The sequence below is a fragment of the Numenius arquata genome, unplaced genomic scaffold, assembly GCF_964106895.1.
Source record: "Numenius arquata unplaced genomic scaffold, bNumArq3.hap1.1 HAP1_SCAFFOLD_280, whole genome shotgun sequence".
Lineage (NCBI taxonomy): Eukaryota > Metazoa > Chordata > Aves > Charadriiformes > Scolopacidae > Numenius > Numenius arquata.
In genome coordinates, this window is record NW_027414697.1 from 94,780 (window position 1) to 116,607 (window position 21,828).

General features: G+C 59.3%; 1 pseudogene; it reads right to left on the bottom strand.

Moving 5' to 3' along the window:
- Positions 1-2,769: 2,769 nt before the first annotated feature.
- LOC141478166 (G2/M phase-specific E3 ubiquitin-protein ligase-like) lies at positions 2,770-8,376 on the bottom strand (annotated as a pseudogene).
- Between the last annotated feature and the right edge of the window lie 13,452 nt (positions 8,377-21,828).

Genomic DNA, 21,828 nt, shown 5'->3' on the forward strand with positions numbered 1-21,828 from the left:
GAATAAATTCGAATTGCTAGTTCCACTCAGCTTCAAAATGTTAAGTTACACCCCTCTCCTGTTTCTGACTGCCCCAACAGCCGACCATCACTGGAAGTCTCTCATTCACTAGAGAGCCGTCTGACAAACCGCTCTGCGACACACAGAGCAACAGGAGCAAAGGCTATGGGAATTAAATGCTTGCTGGCAGTCTCATACAGAGCAGAAACTAAGGTGAACCCCAAAAAAAGTCAGTGAACTTCCTAAGTGACACAAGTGCCATGGCAACCCCACTAGCAGAAGATCACCTGAGCTTCAACTAGACTCAGGAAAGGACTTCCTAATGCCCGATTTCCTCAGGGCCACCCCAGCATCCAGCAGCAGCACAGCACTGCCCGGCTTCCCTCCTGCAGCATTGCCTAGCAAAACCGCAAAAACAAAGCAAAAACCAACTTGGATCAATGGCCCTGAAAGATCTGCAATCAGAGACTCAAAACAAGGAATAAAACAAACTATAAACAGAAATACATCATTTACAACCAAAGCAGAGCAGACAGCACAATGCGTACTATCCTAAAAGTACTTTAAATGTGAGAGACATCATTTAACCTCTATCAGGACAAGTTAAAAACACCCAAGGGTGGCGGGGAGTGCCCCTAGTTCTCCCCAAGGGCGGCCAGCCCGGTACCTGCACTGCTGAAACAGCCTGAATGCCCAGGCAGAGAGCGCAGCACAGCCACACCAGCACCCTACGTACCAGACGCACTTTTGGCACTGCTGCAGTGCCAGGGTTTTATTTTTTTCAGTCGGAGCAGATGCTGCTTTCAACAGGTCAGAGAAAGGGCAGAGCAGGGGGACACACACGTGCCATTCACAAAACTGGCCCCAGCAGCTTTGGCAAAGACTCCCAGCTCTGAGCCTGGCCACGGGTTAAACTCCCTTCTCTGGGCAATGGCAAACAGCTTCCAGCAGAAGGGCAGAATAAACAACACGGGGGAGCCATCCGGAGGCAGGCAAGGAGGCCGAGAACCTGGGCCAGCAAACACAGTTTGGTCCAGCAGCTGCCGACGGGCTCTCACCAGGGCAGCGGGGATGAAGCCGGCCGGGAGGCAGCCGGGTGGCAGAGGCCCGGCACCCCTCGGGAGGCTGCCCTGCCTTCATTGCTGTGGCACCCCCAACCCGGCAGCACCCCCACACCAGAAATACTGGGCAGCGTTGCCCAAAGCCAGGAACTGACCCTAAAACCAGGCACATCCCACAGCACCCTCAAAGCTGGCGGCATGCCCAGCGGCACCCCCAAACCCAGAGAAACCCCCTAAACCAGGCAGCACTCTCTGCAGCCACCCCCCAAACCCGGTGGAACCCACCATGTCCACAAACCCCGACAACCCTGGCGGCACCCTCCGTGCCCAAAACACCCCCAAACCCCGGGGGCCGACACTACACCTGCCCACAACCCCCAAAGCCCAGAAATCCCCGACAGGCGCGGAAGCACCCCCCCAATCGGGCACCTCCCCCCTCCCAAAACGGGACGACACTCCCCGAGACCGGCCTCACGCCCCAGACCCCCAGGCCCGTCCCTCAGCCCCGCAGCGGCAGGGACAGCCCCCGGGCCGGGCCCCGCATTGTCGGAGCTGGACAACGGGGGAGCCCGGAGCGGCCCAGGCTCGGCAGCCGCCGCACTCACCGCCGGCCCGGCCGCGCCGCCGCCGCGCTACGGCGAGCCGCGAGGGCCATGCCGGGCGGGCGGGCGCGCCCCGCGTTGCCGGGAGACGGGCGGCGGCGGCGCCGGGCGGGCCGCGCCGCGATACCCGCTCCGCGCTCAGGACGTGCCCGGGCCAGGAGGCCATCTCGGGGGCAAGGGCAGAGACCCCCGGTCCCGGGGCTGGGTGTGAGCTTCCCCCGGGGAAACTGACCAACCTCCGGGGCCAGCGAGTATCCCAGCGCACGGCCATGGCGCTGGGCAGCTGGCCAAGGCCAGCCCGCCAGGAGGGAAGGTGCTGCCGGGAAGGTGCTGCCGTGGGACAGCCTGGATGCCACCTGGCTGATACCTAAGGCAGATTTCATGTAGTTTATAAATAGTTAAACTGTAGAGAATCTTATTTTAGAGAAGAAATGTAGCTATTTTAGCAACCATCCCAAATGGTTTCAAGGACTTGGTAAGATAAGAAAGGATGTCTGTGGCCCCGAGAACACGGTGACCCAAGACAGGGATGCAATAAATATGGACATTGCCTGACAAACAGGTGGTAGCAGAGAGATCATTAGTTTTAACGAGCAATTAAGCAGTTAGAATGTTTTGCCAACATAAAAAGTGAACCAAAGGACAGGTGAAGAAGATGGAGGAAGAAATGACCCTCACTCAAAATAAGGACCACCAGAAGGCACAACTACGCATGCCCAAAAGCTTCTTATAATATGTAAATGAATTCTCAGAAATATAACAAATATGCTAATGTTTTCTTGGAATTACATTGAATATGTACACCTGTTGTGTATAAATTTAATTTGACAACATTATTCGGTGTGCACAATAGGAGGAGCTATCCCCTGTGCACCCGGCGCCGAAATAAAGAATGCCTGCTTTCTAAACTTTAAATTAAGACTTACAAAGTTTTATCTGCTGGTTTGCAGTAACAGTGCTGGGGCTGCTGGTGTCCAGTGCCGGGGAGCTGCAGCAGGACCCCTATGTCAGCTGGCTGGCGGTGCTGGGACTGCTGGTCTCGGGTACTGGGGGGCCGTGGGATGGGCCCCAACCCTGACAGAGATCCAGGGTGCAGTGTTGACAACTTACCCCTCTCGCTCTGCCTGCTCCCTGCCTCCTGGGGCAAAGGCACTGACTGGCATCGCAGTGGCTATGCCTTGCACCTAGTGCTGCGTCTGCCCTGCTGTCCTCCCATGATGGTGGGCTGATGGAGAAAGGAAAATTGATGAGTTCCCGCTGCCCCAGCATAAGGCAGGTGCAGGGCGTCCCTGGTCTTCCCCCTCTGCCCTGTTCCACCTCCTGTGTGAGGCTGAAACTGAGTTACGGGAGAGCAGAAGGCCGGGACTGCTGGGGCAGGCCCTGGCACGGCACAGAGCTCGCACCCTCCTGTCTCGAGAGCTGGGCAGAAGGACACCAACCTCAAGGGGATTCGAATCCCCATGGTGAGCATTTCCAAGAGAAATGCACCCCTGCTTCTGCAGAGCAGACACTGGATGCAATAAATTCCAGCATTCAGAGCCTGTCCCTGCAGGAGAGAAACAGAAGGGGCCCAAGTAAGGCCATGGTGATGCTAAGCGCCTGCCGTGCCTCAGGGGTGAGGGAACGGCTCCTACCTGAATGCAGCCCCTGTGGAACCAGGCGTGTTTGCACGCTGGGCACACCATGGTGCCATAGAACTTTCTGTCCCCTACAGGGTCCAGGCAGATGAGACAGATGGGGTTCTCCTCCGGTTCCACCTCCAGTGCCTCATCTGGGAGGTGCTCCCAGCAGAAGGACTTGGGGGGCAGAGGAAAGGGATGGTTGAGGTGAGAAGTGCTGGGTCCTTTTTCCCTGGTGTCGGGAAGGAGTGGAAGTACCTGTACAGAAAACAGGAACTGGATGATGCACCCACCCTCCGTGGCACAGGGAACATGGAAGCTGCTCTCGCAGCCCGTCTCCCAGCAGGTGATGGTGGCCCTGCTCTCACCACAACTGAAGCAGACCTGGAAAGAACACTGTCAAGCCCTCACCTTCTGTTCTGCCTGCTCAATTGTACATCAGGTATCCTCAGGGAGGAATCCCATGAGTCCTACATCCTCCACTCATTGCTGAAAAAGCTCGTTGGGGAAAAAAACTACAGAAGAGAAAAGACAAGGAGCTGATGAGCAAAGTGGGGCAGGGACTGCCTGTTGGAAAGCTGGAGGGAGCTGTGAGAAAGGCTTGCTCCTTTACAAATAGAACGTAAAGAGGACAAAGTCTTTGAAGCCAAGAGAAAAAATTTATTAAAACACAGTGAACGAGTCAGTGGACTCAGGTGCCTCTCTCCCCCCCCTCAAAAAAAAAAAAAAAAAAGAGGCCCACCCAGTTACAGAACTTCAGGTATTTATGCCTTCCTGTCCCTTTTCCCATTGGTTCGGTACTTTAGGACTCACATTCTTTCCCGATCGGTTATCCTATCACAGGCTTCATCCACCCCCTTTCCTTTTAAGGAGTTGTTCTCCTAAATTACCCAATCCTGCCCACGCCCCCCAGCAACCAACCTCCTCCATACATCATCCCTCTCTGTAGCAAACGGCCGCAACCCACAAAATGGCTGAAGCAAAACGGCTGAGTTCATCTCTCACAGAGCCCCAGAGGAACTCACCGGGCAGGAGTCATAGGCACCGATCCCTTTTCTCTCCAGCTTGGGCCCACATGTCACGGAAGGAATGAGGCACTTTGCTTCTAAGAGAGAAGCAGCAATACTTTTATTGATACAAACAATGACTTAAAAAAATGAGAGTAAATGTGACTGTTTTAAGAAGATTCCATGGCAAGTTACACTGGGTTACTTACTGCACGGAGGACAGGCTCAGAACAGTCAGGGAGACCCTCCTGTTGAGGTTCAGAGAGGACCCCCTTGCTTTCTAAACTTTTCAGAGAGAAGTCCAGGTGTGGCTGGATCCAATCCTAGTCCCAGACTTGGTCAACTTGGTGATGAATAATGTTTTAAGTCTGTGTTGACATCGTTATCTTTAAGACAGAGTGTACTAAGATAATCACAGAATCACAGAATCTTAGTGGTTGGAAGGGACCTTTGAGATCATCAAGTCCAACCACATTAAAAAACAAACAAAAAAACCACAACACACAAAAACAAACAAACAAGCAAACAAAACAAAACAAACAAAAAAAATAAGCCCAGGGGAGCCTCAAGGAAGTACTGAAGGTCTAAAGTTCCTAAAAAACAACAGACGTACATCACATAGGTCCTTAAGAGCCAGCATTGCTGACTTGCTAATTAGTATGAAAACAAAGTCTACTCAAGTTGAATTGTCTCTTTATAGTCTCATTTCAATGTGAAAACCACACCTCCTAGCTAGAAAATGCCCCCTACCCAAATAAGCCCCTTACTTGCTGAACATGCGCAGTGAATTTAAAAAAAGCCGTACGTTTAAGTTGAGGCAGGAAAGAAACTAGCCCATGGCTAGCTAGGAGGCACTGATATTAGATATAGCAAAGGCACTAAACTGTATGAATACCGGCTTTGTGGAGATACCACCCAGCACCCATCTCTGTGCAGACATGAAACAAAGACCTCAACTCTGTGTGTGTTAAATCTGCCTCTTGCACACCTGGTAAAGAACCCAGATTTGGGACAACAAACGGTTTATGTCCAAAGGATTGTATGGTCACAATCAATCCGTTATGTCACTTAGCCAGGATTTCAAAGTTTAGCATGGTACAAGCCAGTTAATGAAGATCTGTCGTGGCAAGGAGTCTGGAGAAGAAACCCTGACAGGCTTCCCTTCTCATGGGGAGATCAGAGCCTGCAGGAGAACTCATTGGGCCCTGGGGTGTCCACTACTTAAAGAATAAGATAATTGACCTATAGTCAGACATATTTGCACACCAGAGAGACATCTATGCCCCTGTTCCAGGCAGCGTTTCGCTACCATGTTACCATATGTCCCCAAAGTACAGGTGCTGCCATGACAACAACCCCCAGTGCTGGTTGTGGATTGGGCAGGAGGAGCCAGGGAGGGGGTTGGAGCACTCGGCCACGCCTCAGATGTCGGGGGTCAGCCTCTGCCTCGCGACACAGCATGCAGGCGGGAGGGGAGAGAGCAAATGGCGGCGGCGGGAATGAGCACCTCTGTGGGGCTGGGGGAAGCGTCCCTGAGGGATTGTCCCCAAGGGCCTGTCTGTCCCTGCCCAGCCGGCTGAAGGGCAGGGCTGGAGGCCGTGGGGAGGAAGGGGGCATGGCAGGCAGGGGTGTCCCAGCAGGTGCCCACTGCCCAGCCTGGTCTGTGATTGCTGAGGAAAGGGGGGGGGCCCAGCCCCGGGGCACTCGGGGAGCTCCTGCCTCCCCTGGCCACTGCTCTCAGCCCCGCACTGACCGCCCCGACAGCCCCTCTGCCAGGCTCTGGGAGGGACACTTTGCTCTCACCATGCTCCATCGAGTTGGGGGCGTTCTCCTTCCTGGCAGACATGACGCATGTGCACAGAGAGCGTTGGGAGAGTCCGTGTCCCAGCAGCGCTGGGCTGTCTCCTCCAAATGCTCCTCTGCTGACCCTGCTTGGTTAAGAAAGACCTCCCTTTCATAAACCCATGCTGGCTGGCCCTGATCTTTTGGCTGCCCTGCACTTGCCATGAGAGCTCACTCAAGATGATCCTCTCCATGATCTTTCCTGGTACTGAGGTTGGGCTGACAGGCCTGTAGTTCCCCAGATCCTCCTGGTCTTTCTTGTAGATGGGCGTCATGTTAGCCACCCTCCAGTCATCTGGTATGTCCCCTGTTGACCAGGATTGTTGCTAAATGATGGAGAGAAGCTTGGTGAGCTCTCCCGCCAGCTCCCTGAGTACTCTTGGGTGAATCGCATCCGGCCCCATAGACTTAGGCGGGTCTAGGTGCAGAAGCAGATCATTAACTACTGTCCCTGGCCAGATTTAATTCTGTCTGGGCTTTAGCTTGCCTAACCTGATCCCTGGCTACTCAGACGGTTTCTCTCTATTCTTCCCAGGCTATCTGTCCTTGCTTATACCCTCCGTAGGCCTCCTTTTTGCTATTCAGTGTGTCCAGGAGCTCCTTGTTCATCCATGCAGGCCTCCTGGCTTTTTTGCCTGACTTCTTCATTGTTGGGATGCATTGCTCCTGAGTTTGGAAGAGTAGGTGATCCTTGAATACTAACCAGCTTCCTTTGGCCCGTCTGCCCTCCAGTGCTTTATCTCACAGTACCCTACCACGCAGACCCATCAAGAGGCCAAAGTCTGCTCTCTTGAATTCCAGGATGGTGAGCTTGCCCAAAAGATCTTGTACTCTGCCATTTTGTGATCACTGCAGTCAAGGCTTCCCTTGAGCTTAACATTCCCCCCTAGCTCCTTTTTGTTGATAAGGTCAAGGTTCAGTATAGTTCCTCTCTTCAGTGGCTCCTCTACCACTTGGTAGAAGTTGTCATCACTGCATTCCAAGAACTTCCTGGTTCACTTATGTCCTGCTGTGTTGTCCCTCCAACAGATATCGGGTGGTTGAAGTCCTCCACGAGGACCAGGGCCTGTGAATGGGAGGCTGCTCCTATCTGTCTATAGAGGGCCTTATTCATTTAGTCATCCTGGTTAGGTGGGCTGTAGCAGACCACCACTATAATGTCACCTATCCGTGCATTCCCTTTAATCCTGACCCATAAGCTCTCTGTTGGCTTTTCATCCATTCTCAGGTGGAGCTGAATACACTGCAGCTGGCCATTGATCCTCTTTTCCCCTGCCTGCCCTTCCTTAAAAAGCCTGTATCCTTCTATTCCAACACTCCAGTCATAGGAGCCATCCCACCACGTCTCTATGATGCCAGTGAGATCATAGCCCTGGAGGTGTGTGCACATCTCTGTCTCCTCTTGCTTGTTCCCTGTTGGCTCCTGTTACCTCAGGGGCACCTGGCTCATCTCTGTAAGACTTTGAGTGTGCTGTAGTGTACCCAGCACATCTCACAGCAACAGGCTGAGGGCCCTCACTAGCACCCCATGCCTCTAACCTTGGTGTGTCGTCCCTTGGCTTGTTATGGGCAAGGCTGACAGTACCTCCCTCCCCCATGAAGCCCAGTTTAAAGCTCTGTCAAAGAGTGCTGCTAGCTCAGGAGCAAAGACCCTCTTCCCCTTTTAAGAGAGATGAACCCCATCTGACGCCAGCAGGCCTGGTGCTGTGTAGGCCATCCTGTTCTCAAAAAAACGAAAATTGTGATGGTGACACCAGCCACGGAACCATGTATTAATGGACTGAGTGCCTCCGTTTCTTCCAATGTCACTGCTCGCAACTGGAAAGAGAGAAGGAAAAATAACCTGCTCCCCAGATTCCCTTACTAACCATCCCAAGGCCCTGAAGTCTTTTTTCATTGCCCTTGGGCTACATGTTGTGACTTCATTGCCATCTACCTGGAAGAGCAGCAGTGGGTAATAGTCTGAGGGCCATACCAGGCCATAAAGTTTCCTAGTAATGTCCCTGACCCAGGCCCCAGGGAGGCAGCAGACAGTTCCCTAAGATATTAGGCCCTCAGTTCCCTTCAGAAGGGAGTCGCCTACAACTATATAACTCTTCTTTTCCTCCTCGATGAGGTAGTCGTTATACAGGGGCGTAGGCATTTCTGGTCCTGGCGACTCCTCTGGTGTAGTCAGACCATCATCCACGTCATCCATTGGCTGGCCTGCCATATCTAGAGCCTCATACCTGTTGTACAGAGGCATGTGGGTAGGTGAGATGAACAAGGAGGGTGTCCATTGCCACCCCTAGCATGGACTTACCGCCATTCACAGCTTTCCATAAGCTACTGCCTTTACGCCTGGAGGGTATGGGATCCCTTTGATCTTGTTTTTTTTCTAGTGTCTGTCCCTGTTTCTGTCTCAGGGAGGTCAGAGCATGATTCCACTAGTTTGTTTTCTTTCTCACAGTCTAATGCTGCTTGGCCTTTCTACTTCATCTCTTCCTCTGCGACCAGGCTGAAGTCCAACTGGTCACAGCTCAAACATTCCCTGCAGCTTGATACCTGGGTGGCTGCATGTTTCCACAGTGCTACAACTATTCTAGCAAGTGCAGAGGAGGTAGCTTTGGGCCAGGTGGAAACCACAGTTAAGCTCCCTCTCAACAGCTGAACTCATGTCTTGAGTTGGCAGAGTTTGAGCAGTGTTCTTGAACGCCCTTCTACGCAAAACCTCTGTTTGACACGCAAGGTTAGAGCTCTGTCCAGAGCACAGCAGTTGAAGCGTGTGGAAAGTGTCAGGGCCCGGGGTGCGTGGTGCTGGGAAGGTGTTACGGTTTGAGAGAACCCATAACAATCTATTGTCATTAGACAATTATTCTGTCACCCAATGACCCCTCCCCACCCGGAAAGGGGAATCGGGGAACACAAAGAAACACAAACGTTGAAATATAAATAGATTTAATAAACTAAGATTAAATAATTAACAATAATACTAAAGAACCAGTATTAATTCCAATACTGATATAAGATATGCAGGAATTATACGCAGCCAATTATATCAGTAGGAAGCTGCGCACTCCCACAGCAGTGGACAGCGGATGTCGGACACTGCGAGCGCAATGGCTTCAGAAGGAAGGGAAAGACGCAGGGTTCTGGCACCGGGGCAAGGAGTTGTCTGGACCGCAGCCATCAGGGAGAGACCCCGCTAAACAGCAAACTTCTCTAATATCTATTGAATGTGATGTTCATGGTATGGAATAATCCTGTTGGCCAGCCTGGGTCAAATGACCGGGCCTGAATCGTCCTTGTCCATGCACCTGTAAAGGCTTGAAAACACTAACCCTGAGTCCCACAGAGCCTGGCTGGCGATAAAGTATATATTTTCACAAAATAAGACACTAGAGTCTTCTAAAAACGCAATTTTCCACATCGTTAGAAGAAAAGCTAGTCCTGTGTCTCTCAACCCAGGACAGAACGGAGCTGTGAGGCCATGCCGAGTGGGTGGGCTTTGCCGGAAGAGGGGCTGCATGGCCCAGAGCTCACCCCCTGCTGTCTGGAGAGGCAGGCAGAGGGAGGCCAACCTGTCAGGGATTCGGATGCCCATGGCGAGCATTTCTTTCCGGAACTGATAACGTTCTTGGCAATGTGGGCAGCAGAAACTGAGATATCCACGGTGGAAAGCGTGAGCCTGGATGCAGCCCCTGTGGAACCAGGCGTGTTTGCACGCTGGGCACACCGTGGTGCTGTAGGACTTTGTGTCCCCCACAGGGTCGAGGCAGATGAGGCAGAGGGTGTTCTCCTCCGGAGCCGCCTCCACTGCCTGTTCTGGGCGGTGCTCCCAGCAGAAGGACCTGGGGGGCAGAGAGAAGGGTGGGCGAGGTGAGAAGTGCTGGGTCCTTCTTCCCCAGTAGTGCCGGTGAGGCTGGAGGCGTTGTGAAGGAGCCCCAGAAACTGGCCTGCTCTGGAAAGCAGAGTTGAAGCGTATGGAAAGTGGCAGGGCCCGGGGTGGGTGGTGCTGTGAAGGGAGCCGTGAGGCCATGCCGGGTGGGTGGGCTTTGCTGGGAGAGGGGCTGCATGGCCCAGAGCTCACCCCCTGCTGTCTGGAGAGGCAGGCAGAGGGAGGCCAACCTGTCAGGGATTCGGATGCCCATGGCGAGCATTTCTTTCCGGAACTGATAACGTTCTTGGCGATGTGGGCAGCAGAAACTGAGATATCCACGGTGGAAAGCGTGAGCCTGGATGCAGCCCCTGTGGAACCAGGCGTGTTTGCACGCTGGGCACACCGTGGTGCTGTAGGACTTTGTGTCCCCCACAGGGTCGAGGCAGATGAGGCAGAGGGTGTTCTCCTCCGGAGCCGCCTCCACTGCCTGTTCTGGGCGGTGCTCCCAGCAGAAGGACCTGGGGGGCAGAGAGAAGGGTGGGCGAGGTGAGAAGTGCTGGGTCCTTCTTCCCCAGTGGTGCCGGTGAGGCTGGAGGCGTTGTGAAGGAGCCCCAGAAACTGGCCTGCTCTTGCTGTGCATAGGACACTCGCTGTGGGTTCCCTTCTGGTTTTGCTGATGCTGGCAGGAATGGGACTGAGGACAGGAGAGAGGCGGCAGCACCCTCTGGGCCGAGCTGGGCCAGGTGGCCCTCTTGGGGGCAGGGGCAGAGACCCCCGGTCCCGGGGCTGGGTGTGAGCTTCCCCCGGGGAAAGCGAGCCGGCTGCAGGGCCAGCGAGGCCCCAAGGGCACGGCCATGGCGCTGGGCAGCCGGCCCAGGCCAGCCCGCCAGGAGGGAGGTCTGGGGAAGGGGCTGCCAAGCCCCGGAGGGAGGACAACCCTCTGGGCCAAGCTCTAATGCTGCCCCTCCAGAAAGGGAGAGGAGGAGGAGGAGGAATCGGACAAATGAGCCTGGAATCTCCCAGTGCAGGGATTAACGGCCAACTTTATTGTGCCGGAGGAGGGGCATGAGGGCCAGCACTCGGGGACCGGGCACGTCTTCTCCGGTGGCGGCGTCTGGGGCGGCGGTACGGATTTTGGGCCCGACACTGCACCCGGGAGGTTTCTCTAGTCCTCAAGGGCCCAGGGGGCCTGGAGCGGCTGCCGCCCTCGCGTGCTGGGGAGCCGGAGGAGGACCCTGATGGCAGCTGCCTGGTGTTGCTGGGGCTGCTGGTCCCTGGTGTTGGGGAGCCACGGGAAGGCCCCGCTCCTGCCTGGCTGGCGGTGCTGTGTCCAGCAATCTGCAAGCTGGCAGTGGAGTCTGTAGGGGGAAGCAGGAAGGTCAAGGGCACGGCCCCCCAGGCCCGGGACAGGCCAGGCCAGAGCGGTGGCCCCAGCCCTCCTGGAGCAGAGAGGCTCTGCCAAGGCCACCCTGGGCACGCACTGCCAGGCCTTGCCTGTCCCCTGGCCCCAGCCGTGGGGCAGCCGGGTGCTTTGCCTCTTACCGGTGCCCAGGCCAGCACAGCCATCGCACTCCCGGCTCGCTCTGCTGCTGCTCAAAGACAAGCATCGCCGGTGGGTGCCGTCGGCAGCGCAGGAGGAGCACAGAAGCAGTTGCCAGGGCCTGGGGAAGCAAAAGGGACGATGGCTGTGAGGACAGAGTGACCGGAGCAGCACAGGATTGTCTGGCAGAGCTCTTGTTCTCAGTGCATGTCCTTCGAGCCCTTGGCCAGACAGAGATCCCGTGCAGAGCCCCGGGGTGCAGCATTGGACACTTACCCCTCTCGCTCTGCCTGCTCCCTGCCTCCTGGACAAAGGCACTGGCTGGCATCGCAGCGCGTGTGCCTCTCATTTACTGCTGCATCCTCCTCGTCGTCAGAAGATGGTGGACTGATGGAAAAAGGAAAATTGACGAGCCCCCACTGCCCCAGCATAAGGCAGGTGCAGGGCGTCCCTGGTCTTCCCTCTCTTCCCTGTTCCACCTCCTCCGTGAGGCTGAAGCCCAGAGTCACGGGAGAGTGGAGGGCCAGGACTGCTGGGGCTGGCCCTGGCAGGGCACAGAGCTCGCACCCTGCTGTCTGGAGAGGCAGGCAGAGGGAGGCCAACCTGTCAGGGATTCGGATGCCCATGGCGAGCATTTCTTTCCGGAACTGATAACGTTCTTGGCAATGTGGGCAGCAGAAACTGAGATATCCACGGTGGAAAGCGTGAGCCTGGATGCAGCCCCTGTGGAACCAGGCGTGTTTGCACGCTGGGCACACCGTGGTGCTGTAGGACTTTGTGTCCCCCACAGGGTCGAGGCAGATGAGGCAGAGGGTGTTCTCCTCCGGAGCCGCCTCCACTGCCTGTTCTGGGCGGTGCTCCCAGCAGAAGGACCTGGGGGGCAGAGAGAAGGGTGGGCGAGGTGAGAAGTGCTGGGTCCTTCTTCCCCAGTGGTGCCGGTGAGGCTGGAGGCGTTGTGAAGGAGCCCCAGAAACTGGCCTGCTCTTGCTGTGCATAGGACACTCGCTGTGGGTTCCCTTCTGGTTTTGCTGATGCTGGCAGGAATGGGACTGAGGACAGGAGAGAGGCGGCAGCACCCTCTGGGCCGAGCTGGGCCAGGTGGCCCTCTTGGGGGCAGGGGCAGAGACCCCCGGTCCCGGGGCTGGGTGTGAGCTTCCCCCGGGGAAAGCGAGCCGGCTGCGGGGCCAGCGAGGCCCCAAGGGCACGGCCATGGCGCTGGGCAGCCGGCCCAGGCCAGCCCGCCAGGAGGGAGGTCTGGGGAAGGGGCTGCCAAGCCCCGGAGGGAGGACAACCCTCTGGGCCAAGCTCTAATGCTGCCCCTCCAGAAAGGGAGAGGAGGAGGAGGAGGAATCGGACAAATGAGCCTGGAATCTCCCAGTGCAGGGATTAACGGCCAACTTTATTGTGCCGGAGGAGGGGGATGAGGGCCAGCACTCGGGGACCGGGCACGTCTTCTCCGGTGGCGGCGTCTGGGGCGGCGGTACGGATTTTGGGCCCGACACTGCACCCGGGAGGTTTCTCTAGTCCTCAAGGGCCCAGGGGGCCTGGAGCGGCTGCCGCCCTCGCGTGCTGGGGAGCCGGAGGAGGACCCTGATGGCAGCTGCCTGGTGTTGCTGGGGCTGCTGGTCCCTGGTGTTGGGGAGCCACGGGAAGGCCCCGCTCCTGCCTGGCTGGCGGTGCTGTGTCCAGCAATCTGCAAGCTGGCAGTGGAGTCTGTAGGGGGAAGCAGGAAGGTCAAGGGCACGGCCCCCCAGGCCCGGGACAGGCCAGGCCAGAGCGGTGGCCCCAGCCCTCCTGGAGCAGAGAGGCTCTGCCAAGGCCACCCTGGGCACGCACTGCCAGGCCTTGCCTGTCCCCTGGCCCCAGCCGCGGGGCAGCCGGGTGCTTTGCCTCTTACCGGTGCCCAGGCCAGCACAGCCATCGCACTCCCGGCTCGCTCTGCTGCTGCTCAAAGACAAGCATCGCCGGTGGGTGCCGTCGGCAGCGCAGGAGGAGCACAGAAGCAGTTGCCAGGGCCTGGGGAAGCAAAAGGGACGATGGCTGTGAGGACAGAGTGACCGGAGCAGCACAGGATTGTCTGGCAGAGCTCTTGTTCTCAGTGCATGTCCTTCGAGCCCTTGGCCAGACAGAGATCCCGTGCAGAGCCCCGGGGTGCAGCATTGGACACTTACCCCTCTCGCTCTGCCTGCTCCCTGCCTCCTGGACAAAGGCACTGGCTGGCATCGCAGTGCGTGTGCCTCTCATTTACTGCTGCATCCTCCTCGTCGTCAGAAGATGGTGGACTGATGGAAAAAGGAAAATTGACGAGCCCCCACTGCCCCAGCATAAGGCAGGTGCAGGGCGTCCCTGGTCTTCCCTCTCTTCCCTGTTCCACCTCCTCCGTGAGGCTGAAGCCCAGAGTCACGGGAGAGTGGAGGGCCAGGACTGCTGGGGCTGGCCCTGGCAGGGCACAGAGCTCGCACCCTGCTGTCTGGAGAGGCAGGCAGAGGGAGGCCAACCTGTCAGGGATTCGGATGCCCATGGCGAGCATTTCTTTCCGGAACTGATAACGTTCTTGGCAATGTGGGCAGCAGAAACTGAGATATCCACGGTGGAAAGCGTGAGCCTGGATGCAGCCCCTGTGGAACCAGGCGTGTTTGCACGCTGGGCACACCGTGGTGCTGTAGGACTTTGTGTCCCCCACAGGGTCGAGGCAGATGAGGCAGAGGGTGTTCTCCTCCGGAGCCGCCTCCACTGCCTGTTCTGGGCGGTGCTCCCAGCAGAAGGACCTGGGGGGCAGAGAGAAGGGTGGGCGAGGTGAGAAGTGCTGGGTCCTTCTTCCCCAGTAGTGCCGGTGAGGCTAGAGGCGTTGTGAAGGAGCCCCAGAAACTGGCCTGCTCTGGAAAGCAGAGTTGAAGCGTATGGAAAGTGGCAGGGCCCGGGGTGGGTGGTGCTGTGAAGGGAGCCGTGAGGCCATGCCGGGTGGGTGGGCTTTGCTGGGAGAGGGGCTGCATGGCCCAGAGCTCACCCCCTGCTGTCTGGAGAGGCAGGCAGAGGGAGGCCAACCTGTCAGGGATTCGGATGCCCATGGCGAGCATTTCTTTCCGGAACTGATAACGTTCTTGGCAATGTGGGCAGCAGAAACTGAGATATCCACGGTGGAAAGCGTGAGCCTGGATGCAGCCCCTGTGGAACCAGGCGTGTTTGCACGCTGGGCACACCGTGGTGCTGTAGGACTTTGTGTCCCCCACAGGGTCGAGGCAGATGAGGCAGAGGGTGTTCTCCTCCGGAGCCGCCTCCACTGCCTGCTCTGGGCGGTGCTCCCAGCAGAAGGACCTGGGGGGCAGAGAGAAGGGTGGGCGAGGTGAGAAGTGCTGGGTCCTTCTTCCCCAGTGGTGCCGGTGAGGCTGGAGGCGTTGTGAAGGAGCCCCAGAAACTGGCCTGCTCTTGCTGTGCATAGGACACTCGCTGTGGGTTCCCTTCTGGTTTTGCTGATGCTGGCAGGAATGGGACTGAGGACAGGAGAGAGGCGGCAGCACCCTCTGGGCCGAGCTGGGCCAGGTGGCCCTCTTGGGGGCAGGGGCAGAGACCCCCGGTCCCGGGGCTGGGTGTGAGCTTCCCCCGGGGAAAGCGAGCCGGCTGCGGGGCCAGCGAGGCCCCAAGGGCACGGCCATGGCGCTGGGCAGCCGGCCCAGGCCAGCCCGCCAGGAGGGAGGTCTGGGGAAGGGGCTGCCAAGCCCCGGAGGGAGGACAACCCTCTGGGCCAAGCTCTAATGCTGCCCCTCCAGAAAGGGAGAGGAGGAGGAGGAGGAATCGGACAAATGAGCCTGGAATCTCCCAGTGCAGGGATTAACGGCCAACTTTATTGTGCCGGAGGAGGGGGATGAGGGCCAGCACTCGGGGACCGGGCACGTCTTCTCCGGTGGCGGCGTCTGGGGCGGCGGTACGGATTTTGGGCCCGACACTGCACCCGGGAGGTTTCTCTAGTCCTCAAGGGCCCAGGGGGCCTGGAGCGGCTGCCGCCCTCGCGTGCTGGGGAGCCGGAGGAGGACCCTGATGGCAGCTGCCTGGTGTTGCTGGGGCTGCTGGTCCCTGGTGTTGGGGAGCCACGGGAAGGCCCCGCTCCTGCCTGGCTGGCGGTGCTGTGTCCAGCAATCTGCAAGCTGGCAGTGGAGTCTGTAGGGGGAAGCAGGAAGGTCAAGGGCACGGCCCCCCAGGCCCGGGACAGGCCAGGCCAGAGCGGTGGCCCCAGCCCTCCTGGAGCAGAGAGGCTCTGCCAAGGCCACCCTGGGCACGCACTGCCAGGCCTTGCCTGTCCCCTGGCCCCAGCCGCGGGGCAGCCGGGTGCTTTGCCTCTTACCGGTGCCCAGGCCAGCACAGCCATCGCACTCCCGGCTCGCTCTGCTGCTGCTCAAAGACAAGCATCGCCAGTGGGTGCCGTCGGCAGCGCAGGAGGAGCACAGAAGCAGTTGCCAGGGCCTGGGGAAGCAAAAGGGACGATGGCTGTGAGGACAGAGTGACCGGAGCAGCACAGGATTGTCTGGCAGAGCTCTTGTTCTCAGTGCATGTCCTTCGAGCCCTTGGCCAGACAGAGATCCCGTGCAGAGCCCCGGGGTGCAGCGTTGGACACTTACCCCTCTCGCTCTGCCTGCTCCCTGCCTCCTGGACAAAGGCACAGGCTGGCATCGCAGTGCGTGTGCCTCTCATTTACTGCTGCATCCTCCTCGTCGTCAGAAGATGGTGGACTGATGGAGAAAGGAAAATTGACGAGCCCCCACTGCCCCAGCATAAGGCAGGTGCAGGGCGTCCCTGGTCTTCCCTCTCTGCCCTGTTCCACCTCCTCTGTGAGGCTGAAGCCCAGAGTCACGGGAGAGTGGAGGGCCAGGACTGCTGGGGCTGGCCCTGGCAGGGCACAGAGCTCGCACCCTGCTGTCTGGAGAGGCAGGCAGAGGGAGGCCAACCTGTCAGGGATTCGGATGCCCATGGCGAGCATTTCTTTCCGGAACTGATAACGTTCTTGGCAATGTGGGCAGCAGAAACTGAGATATCCACGGTGGAAAGCGTGAGCCTGGATGCAGCCCCTGTGGAACCAGGCGTGTTTGCACGCTGGGCACACCGTGGTGCTGTAGGACTTTGTGTCCCCCACAGGGTCGAGGCAGATGAGGCAGAGGGTGTTCTCCTCCGGAGCCGCCTCCACTGCCTGTTCTGGGCGGTGCTCCCAGCAGAAGGACCTGGGGGGCAGAGAGAAGGGTGGGCGAGGTGAGAAGTGCTGGGTCCTTCTTCCCCAGTAGTGCCGGTGAGGCTAGAGGCATTGTGAAGGAGCCCCAGAAACTGGCCTGCTCTGGAAAGCAGAGTTGAAGCGTATGGAAAGTGGCAGGGCCCGGGGTGGGTGGTGCTGTGAAGGGAGCCGTGAGGCCATGCCGGGTGGGTGGGCTTTGCTGGGAGAGGGGCTGCATGGCCCAGAGCTCACCCCCTGCTGTCTGGAGAGGCAGGCAGAGGGAGGCCAACCTGTCAGGGATTCGGATGCCCATGGCGAGCATTTCTTTCCGGAACTGATAACGTTCTTGGCAATGTGGGCAGCAGAAACTGAGATATCCACGGTGGAAAGCGTGAGCCTGGATGCAGCCCCTGTGGAACCAGGCGTGTTTGCACGCTGGGCACACCGTGGTGCTGTAGGACTTTGTGTCCCCCACAAGGTCGAGGCAGATGAGGCAGAGGGTGTTCTCCTCCGGAGCCGCCTCCACTGCCTGCTCTGGGCGGTGCTCCCAGCAGAAGGACCTGGGGGGCAGAGAGAAGGGTGGGCGAGGTGAGAAGTGCTGGGTCCTTCTTCCCCAGTAGTGCCGGTGAGGCTGGAGGCGTTGTGAAGGAGCCCCAGAAACTGGCCTGCTCTTGCTGTGCATAGGACACTCGCTGTGGGTTCCCTTCTGGTTTTGCTGATGCTGGCAGGAATGGGACTGAGGACAGGAGAGAGGCGGCAGCACCCTCTGGGCCGTGCTGGGCCAGGTGGCCCTCTTGGGGGCAGGGGCAGAGACCCCCGGTCCCGGGGCTGGGTGTGAGCTTCCCCCGGGGAAAGCGAGCCGGCTGCGGGGCCAGCGAGGCCCCAAGGGCACGGCCATGGCGCTGGGCAGCCGGCCCAGGCCAGCCCGCCAGGAGGGAGGTCTGGGGAAGGGGCTGCCAAGCCCCGGAGGGAGGACAACCCTCTGGGCCAAGCTCTAATGCTGCCCCTCCAGAAAGGGAGAGGAGGAGGAGGAGGAATCGGACAAATGAGCCTGGAATCTCCCAGTGCAGGGATTAACGGCCAACTTTATTGTGCCGGAGGAGGGGGATGAGGGCCAGCACTCGGGGACCGGGCACGTCTTCTCCGGTGGCGGCGTCTGGGGCGGCGGTACGGATTTTGGGCCCGACACTGCACCCGGGAGGTTTCTCTAGTCCTCAAGGGCCCAGGGGGCCTGGAGCGGCTGCCGCCCTCGCGTGCTGGGGAGCCGGAGGAGGACCCTGATGGCAGCTGCCTGGTGTTGCTGGGGCTGCTGGTCCCTGGTGTTGGGGAGCCACGGGAAGGCCCCGCTCCTGCCTGGCTGGCGGTGCTGTGTCCAGCAATCTGCAAGCTGGCAGTGGAGTCTGTAGGGGGAAGCAGGAAGGTCAAGGGCACGGCCCCCCAGGCCCGGGCCAGGCCAGGCCAGAGCGGTGGCCCCAGCCCTCCTGGAGCAGAGAGGCTCTGCCAAGGCCACCCTGGGCACGCACTGCCAGGCCTTGCCTGTCCCCTGGCCCCAGCCGCGGGGCAGCCGGGTGCTTTGCCTCTTACCGGTGCCCAGGCCAGCACAGCCATCGCACTCCCGGCTCGCTCTGCTGCTGCTCAAAGACAAGCATCGCTGGTGGGTGCCGTCGGCAGCGCAGGAGGAGCACAGAAGCAGTTGCCAGGGCCTGGGGAAGCAAAAGGGACGATGGCTGTGAGGACAGAGTGACCGGAGCAGCACAGGATTGTCTGGCAGAGCTCTTGTTCTCAGTGCATGTCCTTCGAGCCCTTGGCCAGACAGAGATCCCGTGCAGAGCCCCGGGGTGCAGCGTTGGACACTTACCCCTCTCGCTCTGCCTGCTCCCTGCCTCCTGGACAAAGGCACAGGCTGGCATCGCAGTGCGTGTGCCTCTCATTTACTGCTGCATCCTCCTCGTCGTCAGAAGATGGTGGACTGATGGAAAAAGGAAAATTGACGAGCCCCCACTGCCCCAGCATAAGGCAGGTGCAGGGCGTCCCTGGTCTTCCCTCTCTTCCCTGTTCCACCTCCTCCGTGAGGCTGAAGCCCAGAGTCACGGGAGAGTGGAGGGCCAGGACTGCTGGGGCTGGCCCTGGCAGGGCACAGAGCTCGCACCCTGCTGTCTGGAGAGGCAGGCAGAGGGAGGCCAACCTGTCAGGGATTCGGATGCCCATGGCGAGCATTTCTTTCCGGAACTGATAACGTTCTTGGCAATGTGGGCAGCAGAAACTGAGATATCCACGGTGGAAAGCGTGAGCCTGGATGCAGCCCCTGTGGAACCAGGCGTGTTTGCACGCTGGGCACACCGTGGTGCTGTAGGACTTTGTGTCCCCCACAGGGTCGAGGCAGATGAGGCAGAGGGTGTTCTCCTCCGGAGCCGCCTCCACTGCCTGTTCTGGGCGGTGCTCCCAGCAGAAGGACCTGGGGGGCAGAGAGAAGGGTGGGCGAGGTGAGAAGTGCTGGGTCCTTCTTCCCCAGTAGTGCCGGTGAGGCTAGAGGCGTTGTGAAGGAGCCCCAGAAACTGGCCTGCTCTGGAAAGCAGAGTTGAAGCGTATGGAAAGTGGCAGGGCCCGGGGTGGGTGGTGCTGTGAAGGGAGCCGTGAGGCCATGCCGGGTGGGTGGGCTTTGCTGGGAGAGGGGCTGCATGGCCCAGAGCTCACCCCCTGCTGTCTGGAGAGGCAGGCAGAGGGAGGCCAACCTGTCAGGGATTCGGATGCCCATGGCGAGCATTTCTTTCCGGAACTGATAACGTTCTTGGCAATGTGGGCAGCAGAAACTGAGATATCCACGGTGGAAAGCGTGAGCCTGGATGCAGCCCCTGTGGAACCAGGCGTGTTTGCACGCTGGGCACACCGTGGTGCTGTAGGACTTTGTGTCCCCCACAAGGTCGAGGCAGATGAGGCAGAGGGTGTTCTCCTCCGGAGCCGCCTCCACTGCCTGCTCTGGGCGGTGCTCCCAGCAGAAGGACCTGGGGGGCAGAGAGAAGGGTGGGCGAGGTGAGAAGTGCTGGGTCCTTCTTCCCCAGTAGTGCCGGTGAGGCTGGAGGCGTTGTGAAGGAGCCCCAGAAACTGGCCTGCTCTTGCTGTGCATAGGACACTCGCTGTGGGTTCCCTTCTGGTTTTGCTGATGCTGGCAGGAATGGGACTGAGGACAGGAGAGAGGCGGCAGCACCCTCTGGGCCGTGCTGGGCCAGGTGGCCCTCTTGGGGGCAGGGGCAGAGACCCCCGGTCCCGGGGCTGGGTGTGAGCTTCCCCCGGGGAAAGCGAGCCGGCTGCGGGGCCAGCGAGGCCCCAAGGGCACGGCCATGGCGCTGGGCAGCCGGCCCAGGCCAGCCCGCCAGGAGGGAGGTCTGGGGAAGGGGCTGCCAAGCCCCGGAGGGAGGACAACCCTCTGGGCCAAGCTCTAATGCTGCCCCTCCAGAAAGGGAGAGGAGGAGGAGGAGGAATCGGACAAATGAGCCTGGAATCTCCCAGTGCAGGGATTAACGGCCAACTTTATTGTGCCGGAGGAGGGGGATGAGGGCCAGCACTCGGGGACCGGGCACGTCTTCTCCGGCGGCGGCGTCTGGGGCGGCGGTACGGATTTTGGGCCCGACACTGCACCCGGGAGGTTTCTCTAGTCCTCAAGGGCCCAGGGGGCCTGGAGCGGCTGCCGCCCTCGCGTGCTGGGGAGCCGGAGGAGGACCCTGATGGCAGCTGCCTGGTGTTGCTGGGGCTGCTGGTCCCTGGTGTTGGGGAGCCACGGGAAGGCCCCGCTCCTGCCTGGCTGGCGGTGCTGTGTCCAGCAATCTGCAAGCTGGCAGTGGAGTCTGTAGGGGGAAGCAGGAAGGTCAAGGGCACGGCCCCCCAGGCCCGGGCCAGGCCAGGCCAGAGCGGTGGCCCCAGCCCTCCTGGAGCAGAGAGGCTCTGCCAAGGCCACCCTGGGCACGCACTGCCAGGCCTTGCCTGTCCCCTGGCCCCAGCCGCGGGGCAGCCGGGTGCTTTGCCTCTTACCGGTGCCCAGGCCAGCACAGCCATCGCACTCCCGGCTCGCTCTGCTGCTGCTCAAAGACAAGCATCGCCGGTGGGTGCCGTCGGCAGCGCAGGAGGAGCACAGAAGCAGTTGCCAGGGCCTGGGGAAGCAAAAGGGACGATGGCTGTGAGGACAGAGTGACCGGAGCAGCACAGGATTGTCTGGCAGAGCTCTTGTTCTCAGTGCATGTCCTTCGAGCCCTTGGCCAGACAGAGATCCCGTGCAGAGCCCCGGGGTGCAGCGTTGGACACTTACCCCTCTCGCTCTGCCTGCTCCCTGCCTCCTGGACAAAGGCACAGGCTGGCATCGCAGTGCGTGTGCCTCTCATTTACTGCTGCATCCTCCTCGTCGTCAGAAGATGGTGGACTGATGGAGAAAGGAAAATTGACGAGCCCCCACTGCCCCAGCATAAGGCAGGTGCAGGGCGTCCCTGGTCTTCCCTCTCTGCCCTGTTCCACCTCCTCTGTGAGGCTGAAGCCCAGAGTCACGGGAGAGTGGAGGGCCAGGACTGCTGGGGCTGGCCCTGGCAGGGCACAGAGCTCGCACCCTGCTGTCTGGAGAGGCAGGCAGAGGGAGGCCAACCTGTCAGGGATTCGGATGCCCATGGCGAGCATTTCTTTCCGGAACTGATAACGTTCTTGGCAATGTGGGCAGCAGAAACTGAGATATCCACGGTGGAAAGCGTGAGCCTGGATGCAGCCCCTGTGGAACCAGGCGTGTTTGCACGCTGGGCACACCGTGGTGCTGTAGGACTTTGTGTCCCCCACAGGGTCGAGGCAGATGAGGCAGAGGGTGTTCTCCTCCGGAGCCGCCTCCACTGCCTGCTCTGGGCGGTGCTCCCAGCAGAAGGACCTGGGGGGCAGAGAGAAGGGTGGGCGAGGTGAGAAGTGCTGGGTCCTTCTTCCCCAGTGGTGCCGGTGAGGCTGGAGGCGTTGTGAAGGAGCCCCAGAAACTGGCCTGCTCTTGCTGTGCATAGGACACTCGCTGTGGGTTCCCTTCTGGTTTTGCTGATGCTGGCAGGAATGGGACTGAGGACAGGAGAGAGGCGGCAGCACC